This window comes from Triticum aestivum, chromosome 3A, assembly GCF_018294505.1.
Source record: "Triticum aestivum cultivar Chinese Spring chromosome 3A, IWGSC CS RefSeq v2.1, whole genome shotgun sequence".
Lineage (NCBI taxonomy): Eukaryota > Viridiplantae > Streptophyta > Magnoliopsida > Poales > Poaceae > Triticum > Triticum aestivum.
The window spans coordinates 225045808-225053505 of NC_057800.1; positions in this window are offsets into that span (position 1 = coordinate 225045808).

The window sequence follows — 7698 nt, forward strand, 5'->3', positions numbered from 1 at the left end:
GTATCAACGGGCTATGGAGATGCCCATCAATAGATATCAATGTGAGTGAGTAGGGATTGCCATGCAACGGATGCACAAGAGCTATAAGTATATGAAATCTCAACAAAAGAAACTAAGTGGGTCTGCATCCAACTTGCTTGGTCACGAAGACCTAGGGCATTTTGAGGAAGCCCATCATTGGAATATGCAGGCCAAGTTCTATAATGAAAAATTCCCACTAGTATATGAGAGTGATAACAAAGGAGACTCTCTATCACGAAGATCATGGTGCTACTTTGAAGCACAAGTGTGGTAAAAGGATAGTAGCATTGTCCCTTCTCTCCTTTTCTCTCATTTTTTATTTGGGCCTTCTCCTTTTTTATGGCCTCTTTTTTTATTTTATTTTTCGTCCAGAGTCTCATCCCGACTTGTGGGGGAATCATAGTCTCCATCATCCTTTCCTCACTTGGGACAATGCTCTAATAATGATGATCATCACACTTTTATTTTCTTACAACTCAAGAATTACAACTCGATACTTAGAACAAGATATGACTCTATACGAATGCCTTCGGCGGTGTACTGGGATATTCAATGACTCAAGAGTGACATGTATGAAAGAATTATGAACGGTGGGTTTGCCACAAATTCAATGTCAACTACATGATCATGCAAAGCAATATGACAATGATGGAGTGTGTCATAGTAAACGGAACGATGGAAAGTTGCATGGCAATATATCTCGGAATGGCTATGGAAATGCCATGATAGGTAGGTATGGTGGCTGTTTTGAGGAAGGTATATGGTGGGTGTATGATACCGGCGAAAGGTGTGCGGTATTAGAGAGGCTAGCACTGGTGGAAGGGTGAGAGTGCGTATGATCCATGGACTCAACATTAGCCATAAAGAACTCATATACTTATTGCAAAAATCTACAAGTTATCAAAGCAAAGTATTACGTGCATGCTCCTAGGGGGATAGATTGGTAGGAAAAGAGCATCGCTCGTCCCCGACCGCCACTCATAAGGAAGACAATCAATAAATAAATCATGCTCCGACTTCATCACATAACGGTTCACCATATGTGCATGCTACAGGAATCACAAACTTTAACACAAGTATTTCTCAAATTCACAACTAATCAACTAGCATGACTCAAATATCACCATCTCCATATCTCAAAACAATTATCAAGTATCAAACTTCTCATAGTATTCAACACACTCATAAGAGAATTTTATTACTAATCTTGTATACCTAGCATATTAGGATTATTTAAGCAAATTACCATGCTATTTAAGACTCTCAAAATAATCTAAGTGAAGCATGAGAGATCAATAGTTTCTATAAAACAAATCCACCACCGTGCTCTAAAAGATATAAGTGAAGTACTAGAGCAAAACTATATAACTCAAAAGATATAAATGAAGCACATAGAGTATTCTAATAATTTCCGAATCATGTGTGTCTCTATCAAAAGGTGTGTACAGCAAGTATGGTAGTGGTAAACTAAAAAATCAAAGAATCAAATCATACAAGACGCTCCAAGCAAAACACATATCATGTGGTGAATAAAAATATAGCTCCAAGTAAAGTTACCGATAGAAGTAGACGAAAGAGGGGATGCCTTCCGGGGCATCCCCATGCTTTGGATTTTTGGTGTCCTTAGATTATATTGGGGGTGCCATGGGCATCCCCAATCTTAGGCTCTTGCCACTCCTTGTTCCATAATCCAACAAATCTTTTACCCAAAACTTGAAAACTTCACAACACAAAACTTAAAGTAGAAAATCTCGTGAGCTCCATTAGCAAAAGAAAACAAAAGACCACTTCAAGGTACTGTAATGAACTCATTATTTATTTATATTGGTGTTAAACCTACTGTATTCCAACTTCTCTATGGTTTATAAACTATTTTACTAGCCATAGATTCATCAAAATAAGCAAACAACACACGAAAAACAGAATCTGTCAAAAACAGAACAGTATGTAGTAATCTGTAGCTAGCGCAAGATCTGGAACCCCAAAAATTCTAAAATAAATTTATGGACGTGAGGAATTTATCTATTAATCATCTGCAAAAAGAATTAACTAAATATCACTTTTTCAAATAAAAATGGCAGCAGTTCTCGTGAGCGCTAAAGTTTCTGTTTTTTACAGCAAGATTAACAAGACTTTCCCCAAGTCTTCCCAACGGTTCTACTTGGCACAAACACTAATTAAACACAAAAAACACAACAAAAACAGAGGCTAGATAAATTATTTATTACTAAACAAGAGAAAAAAGCAAGGCATAAAAGTAAAATTGGGTTGCCTCCCAACAAGCGCTATCGTTTAACGCCCCTAGCTAGGCATAAAAAGCAAGGATAGATCTAGGTATTGCCATCTTTGGTAGGCAATCCATAAATGGCTCTCATAATAGATTCATGAGGTAATTTAGTTTTCTTTTTATGAAAGTGTTCCATGACTTTCCTTAACGGAAATTGGAATCTAATATTTCCTTCCTTCATATCAATAATTGCACCAATCGTTCTAAGGAAAGGTCTACTAAGAATAATAGGACATGAAGGATTGCAATCTATATCAAGAACGATAAAATCTACGGGCACATAATTCCTATTTGCAACAATAAGAACATCATTAATTCTTCCCATAGGTTTCTTAATAGTGGAATCCGCAAGGTGCAAGTTTAAAGAGCAATCATCAAAATCACGGAAACCTAACAAATCACACAAAGTCTTTAGAATTGTGGAAACACTAGCACCCAAATCACACAACGCATAGCATTCATGATCTTTAATTTTAATTTTAATAGTTGGTTCCCACTCATCATAAAGTTTTCTAGGGATAGAAACTTCCAACTCAAGTTTTTCTTCATAGGATTGCATCAAAGCATCAACGATATGTTTAGTAAAAGCTTTATTTTGACTATAAGCATGAGGAGAATTTAGCACGGATTGGAACAAGGAAATGCAATCTATCAAAGGGCAATTATCATAATTAAATTTCCTTAAATCCAAAATAGTGGGTTCATTAACATCTAGAGTTTTAATCTCTTCAATCCCACTTTTATCAATTTTAGCATCAAGATCTAAAAACTCTGAATTTTTGGAACGCCTTCTAGGTAAAGGTGGATCATATTCAGTCCCATTATTATCAATATTCATATTGCAAAACAAAGATTTAATAGGGTACACATCAATAACTTTTAGATCTTCATCTTTATTATCATGGAAACTAGAAGAACACGCTCTTATAAAGGAATCTTTCTTAGCACGCATCCTAGCGGTTCTTTCTTTGCACTCATCAATGGAAATTCTCATGGCTTTAAGAGACTCATTGATATAATGCTTAGGAGGAATATATCTAAGTTTCAAAGAGTCAACATCAAGAGAAATTCTATCAACGTTCCTAGCCAACTCATCAATCTTAAGCAATTTTTCTTCAATCAAAGCATTAAAATTCTTTTGTGAAGTAATAAATTCTTTAATATTGGATTCAAAATCAGAGGGCATCTTATTAAAATTTCCATAAGAATTGTTTTAGGAATTACCATAATTATTAGAGGAATTGCTAGGATAAGGCCTAGGATTAAAGTTTCCTCTATACGCATTGTTACCAAAGTTGTTCCTACCAACAAAATTAACATCCATAGATTCATTATTATTCTGAATCAAAGTAGACAAAGGCATATCATTAGGATCAGGAGAAACACTTCTATTAGCAAATAATTTCATAAGTTCATCCATCTTTCCACTCAAAACATTAATTTATTCTATCGCATGCACTTTCTTATTAGTAGATCTTTCAGTGTGCCATTGAGAATAATTAACCATAATATTATCTAGGTGTTTAGTAGCTTCTCCTAAAGTGATTTCCATAAAAGTGCCTCCCGCGGCCGAATCTAAAAGATTTCTAGAAGAAAAATTCAATCCGGCATAAAATTTTTGTATAATCATCCACAAATTCAAACCATGTGTTGGGTAATTACGTATCATTAATTTCATCCTCTCCCAAGCTTGTGCAACATGTTCATGATCAAGTTGCTTAAAATTCATAATATCGTTTCCAAGAGAGATAATCTTAGCAGGAGGAAAATACTTAGAGATAAAAGCATCTTTGCACTTATTCCAAGAATTAATACTATCAATTTAACAATATCATTATCAACATCTTTAGCACGATCTTTGCATCTTTGCATATTTTTAGGCAAAGACAAAAACCAAGCTTTAGCACGATCTCTAAGCGAAAAAGGAAATGGCTTCAATTTAACAATATCATTATCAACATCTTTCTTCTTTTGCATATCACACAAATCAATGAAGCTATTTAGATGGGTAGCGACATCTTCACTAGGAAGGCCAGAAAATGGATCTTTCATGACAAGATTCAGCAAGGCAGCATTAATTTCACAAGATTCAGCATCGGTAAGAGGAGCAATCGGAGTGCTAATAAAATCATTGTTGTTGGTATTGGTAAAGTCACACAATTTAGTGTTATCTTGAGCCATCGTGACAAGCAAGCAATCCAACACACAAGCAAACGAGGAACGGGCAAAAAGAGGAAAATAGAGAAAGAGAGGGAGGATAGAGAGAGAGAGAGGGTGAATAAAACGGCAAGGGTGAAGTGGGGGAGAGGAAAATGAGAGGCAAATGGCAAATAATGTAATGCGGGAGATAAGGGTTTGTGATGGGTACTTGGTATGTTGACTTTTGCGTAGACCTCCCCGGCAACGGCGCCAGAAATCCTTCTTGCTACCTCTTGAGCACTTGTGTTGATTTTCCCTTGAAGAGGAAAGGGTGGTGCAGCAAAGTAGCGTAAGTATTTTCCTCAGTTTTTGAGAACCAAGGTATCAATCCAGTAGGAGGCTAAGCGCCAGTCCCTCGTACCTACACAAAACAAATAAATCCTCGCAACCAACGCGATAAGGGGTTGTCAATCCCTACACTGTCACTTACGAGAGTGAGATCTGATAGATATGATAAGATAATATTTTTGGTATTTTTATGATAAAGATGCAAAGTAAAATAAAAGGCAATAAAAATAACTAAGTGTTGGAAGATTAATACGATAGAACATAGACCCGGGGGCCATAGGTTTCACTAGTGGCTTCTCTCAAGAGCATAAGTATTCTACGATGGGTGAACAAATTACTGTTGAGCAATTGACAGAATTGAGCATAGTAATGAGAATATCTAGGTATGATCATGTATATAGGCATCACGTCCAAGACAAGTAGACCGACTCCTGCCTGCATCTACTACTATTACTCCACACATCGACCGCTATCCAGCATGCATCTAGAGTATTAAGGTCAAGAGAACAGAGTAACGATTTAAGCAACATGACATGATGTAGAGGGATAAACTCATGCAATATGATAAAAAAACCATCTTGTTTTCCTCGATGGCAACAATACAATACGTGCCTTGCTTTCCCTACTGACACTGGGAAAGGACACCGCAAGATTGAACCCAAAGCTAAGCACTTCTCCCATTGCAAGAAAGATCAATCTAGTAGGCCAAACCGAACTGATAATTCGAAGAGACTTGCAAAGATAACCAATCATACATAAAAGAATTCAGAGAAGATTCAAATATTGTTCATAGATAAACTTGATCATAAACCCACAATTCATCGGTCTCAACAAACACACCGCAAAAGAAGATTACATCGAATAGATCTCCACAAGAGAGGGGGAGAACTTTGTATTGAGATCCAAAAAGAAAGAAGAAGCCATCTAGCTAATAACTATGGACCCGAAGGTCTGAAGTAAACTACTCACACTTCATCGGAGAGGCTATGGTGTTGATGTAGAAGCCCTCCGTGATCGATGCCCCCTCCGGCGGAGCTCCGGAACAGGCCCCAAGATGGGATCTCGTGGATACAGAAAGTTACGACGGTGGAATTATGGTTTTGGCTCCGTATCTGATTGTTTGGGGATACGTAGGTATATTCAGGAGGAAGAAGTACGTCGGTGGAGCAACAGGGGGCCCACGAGGGTGGAGGGCGCGCCTGGGGGAGGGGGGGGGTAGGCGCTCCCCCCTACCTCGTGGCCTCCCTGTTGGTTGCTTGACGTAGGGTCCAAGTCTCCTAGATCTTGTTCATTCCAAAAATCACGTTCCCGAAGGTTTCATTCCGTTTGGACTCCGTTTGATATTCCTTTTCTTCAAAACCCTAAAATAGACAAAAATAGCAATTCTGGGCTGGGCCGCCGGTTAATAGGTTAGTCCCAAAAACAATATAAAAGTGGATAATAAAGCCCAACAATGTCCAAAACAGAAGATAATATAGAATGGAGCAATCAAAAATTATAGATACGTCGGAGACGTATCAAGCAACAGACTTGTTAGAAATAATACATACTGATGTATGAGGTCCGATGAGTGTTGACGCTCGCGGCGGGTATCATTATTTTCTTACCTTCACAGATGATTTGAGCAGATATGGGTATATCTACTTGATGAAACATAAGTCTGAAACATTTGAAAAGTTCAAAAAATTTCAGAGTGAAGTGGAAAATCATCGTAACAAGAAAATAAAGTTTCTGCGATCTGATCGTGGAGGAGAATATTTGAGTTACGAGTTTGTTCTTCATTTCAAACAATGCGGAATAGTTTCACAACTCACGCCACCTGGAACACCACAACGTAATGGTGTGTCCGATCGTTGTAATCGTACTTTATTAGATATGGTGCGATCTATGATGTCGCTTACTGACTTACCGCTATCATTTTGGGGTTATGCTTAGAGAAGGCTGCATTCACGTTAAATAGGGCACCATCGAAATCCGTTGAGATGACACCTTATGAACTGTGGTTTGGCAAGAAACCCAAGTTGTCGTTTCTTAAAGTTTGGGGCTGCGATGCTTATGTGAAAAAGCTTCAACCTAATAAGCTCGAACCCAAATCGGAGAAATGTGTCTTCATAGGATACCCAAAGGAGACTGTTGGGTACACCTTCTATCATAGATCCAAAGGCAATATATTCGTTGCTAAGAATGTATCCTTTCTAGAGAAGGAATTTCTCTCAAAAGAAGTGAGTGGGAGGAAAGTAGAACTTGATGAGGTAATTGTACCTGCTCCCTTATTGAAAACTAGTTCATCACAGAAATCAGTTCCAGTGATTACTACACCAATTAGTGAGGAAGCTAATGATGATGATCATGAAACTTCTCATCAAGTTACTACCGAACCTCGTAGGTCAACCAGAGTAAGATCCGCACCAGAGTGGTACGGTAATCCTATTCTGGAAGTCATGTTACTTGACCATGACGAACCTACAAACTAATGAGGAAGTGATGATGAGCCCAGATTCCGCAAAATGGCTTAAGGCCATGAAATTTGATATGGGATCCATGTATGAGAACAAAGTTTGGACTTTGGTTGACTTGCCCGATGACCGACAAGCCTTAGAGAATAAATGGATCTTCAATAAGAAGACTGACACTGACGGTAATGTGTCGGTGTGCAAAATTTGGGGCTCTCCTTTGTATCCCTTTACTTGTGCATGGGCAGTCAGAGCCGCGCTCGCGGCCGCACTAAGCAGGGCAGAGGAGGGAAGACGGAACACAAGACAACCGAAGCAAGGCCAAGACCAGAGACGCAAAGAGCAAGAGAGCGAAGTGGGCTCCCCCGACAAGAGCCATGCTGGGGCAACCTCCGCATCCCCGGCAAAAGCCTTGCCGGGGCAACTTGCCCAATGCCAGCAGAGTGTGCC